Genomic DNA, 2,500 nt, shown 5'->3' with positions numbered 1-2,500 from the left:
TTCACAGTGGTTATGTTTTCTTCCAGCCATTCACTTTTCTCATTTACACGTTTTTTTCCTGCCTTTTTCTATTTTTTTTTCCTGTCCTTTCTTCCTCGTTTCTCTCCTGTTTTCTTACGCGTTTTACATTTTTTCACACACGTTAAAATCTCTCTGTACTGTGTGCCTGAATGGGCTTCATCACAGCAGAGCCTCATTAAACCCAGAAGATCTCTCTCTTTCTCTTTCTCTCTCTCCCTCTCTCCCTCTCTCTCCCTCTCTCTCCCTCTCCCCTCCCCTCTCTCTCTCATAAAGAGCTCTATTCATTCTTTCTGTGCAGTAGTTAGTGTCCGTTAATGTGGAAGCCCGAACAGTAAAAGGTTGTGGTGATTTATCTCACACACTCTGGGAGTAAACTTATATAGAGTGTCTGAGAGAGAGAGAGAGAGAGAGAGAGAGAGAGAGAGTGAGAGTAAAGGCATTATTCATGAGTTTGATTTCCTTTTGATGACTCACAGGGGTCTTTTTTCTCCTGCTCTCTTTTTTTTTTAACCATTCACAATCCCTCCATTCACCTTTACCCGCTCACTTTAACCCTTACAGTCTATAGTTATTACTGTCAGTGTGCTGTACTGTTTCAATATAATTACATCATTACAGAGTTATTACTAATTACATCATGAACTGCATTTATATTCAATTTACGTTCTGTAGAAAATGCTACACTCTCAGAAATAAAGGTATGAAACTGTCACTGGAGCAGGACCCCTCCTGTCACTGGGGTGGGAACCCTCAAGGGTACCTCTCAGTACCTTTAGTCAGGGAACATAACTGAACCATAATCCACTGAAATGATATGTTCTAAGCTGCACTGACTCCACACACCCCGTCTCGTCTCCAGGCTTTTATTTTACTGTTCTGTTTTAAAACATTCGGTTATGAAAAGGTACAAATACGAACTTTTCACCTGGAAGAACTTATTTAAGGTCCACAATCAGACCTTAAAACCACTGTTGTACCTTTGAGGGAACATTTACATCATTTGTACCTTGATGAGCGAAAAATGTACCTGCACAGAACCTTTAATTCTGGCTGTGGTAAATTAGCCTGTGATATTAAAACAGGGACACAGTAATCACCACTGCTGCCTTTCTCCAGCCTAGATCATTCCTTCCTCCGCCCCTCCAACCATAGGTGTGTTTCAGGTCTTTTACTTTGACATTTCCCAAAATGAAACTGAAACTTCTGCTGCTTCTGAGATCCTGCTACTCTAGGTTCATGCCGCTTTCCTCTCTTTCAGTGAACGAGTGCTAACAGCGCCCCCTATCGAGTGAAAGCTTGAGTTAGAAATGGATTCGTTCATTTATATGTTTAATTTTTGACCTGAAGTTTCCTTTCCGTTACTGAATGTTATTTCAGTAGTTTCTGTGAACAAAAAACCCACAAAGTGTTATTTCTCTGTTGTTTGTTATGGTAGTTTTTAGCAAATAAAAAATTAAATAAATAATTGTAAAAAACCCTGAAAATAGAGGGAAAAAATTATTTGAGGAAGAAATAAAGTGAATTTCATAGATCAATCTGTTGCCACTGACAAAAAAAGCAACTAGTAAAGCCACTGGTTCCACATAGAACCATGAACGCTCAAAGAACCATTTGCATGCTTAAATGGGTTATTTGCATGGTGAAATGGTTCTACAGATTGATGAAGAATGTGTTGTATATTGTTCTGTATAGAACCTTTGTGAAAATGGTTCTCTATAGCACCAAGGGTTTTTGCTGAAATTTCAAGCTTTTTTGGTGCTATATAGAACCATATACAACACATTCTCCATCAATCTGACTACTCACTGTGGTCCTTCATTTCTGCCACTGACCACTCGTTCCTTCCCTCTGTCCTCCTATCCATGCCCCTCTGTTTTATTCGTTTTCTCTCGCTCTCCAACCAGCATAGAAAAACACATCAGAAACAACTCTCAGGTTATTTTACTCCTCCTGTTCTTCCTCATCTGTTCCTTCTTTTCTTTCCTTTACTGCCCCCCCCCCCTTTTTCACTCCTGTCTGCTTTTGGGTGCGGGGGCTGCAGAGGACCCCCATACACACACACACACACACACTTTAGACGTGTTTGTGTGTCAGGCAGAGGCCACTCAGGGGAATGTGAGAATGAGAGCAGATTCTAATGTTATGCAAATTTCTAATGTTATGCAAATGAATGAATGCCAGCAATGTTGTCTCAATCTCAGATAAAATAAACAAAGAATCTGAGCCATTCATTCAGAAGTGGGGCATCAGGCCTCAACCAGAGAACTTGTAGAGAGGAGAACTACCACTCTATAGTGTCTTCCGGGTTTCTGAAACGCTAGATGGCGCTCCCGAGTGAGTCCAAAATGAATGGGTTAAGATGGAGCATTTAAGCAAAATCATAGTTTATAAATGCTTAAACATTTTTAATGTAAAAGGACACATTAATTTCCTGAACACACAACAGCATCTTAACACTGCTGTTATATTTTTAAATGCT

This window comes from Colossoma macropomum, unplaced genomic scaffold, assembly GCF_904425465.1.
Source record: "Colossoma macropomum unplaced genomic scaffold, Colossoma_macropomum, whole genome shotgun sequence".
NCBI classification, from domain to species: domain Eukaryota; kingdom Metazoa; phylum Chordata; class Actinopteri; order Characiformes; family Serrasalmidae; genus Colossoma; species Colossoma macropomum.
The sequence above is the reverse complement of the archived record's forward strand: the minus strand, read 5'-3'. Positions refer to the sequence as shown.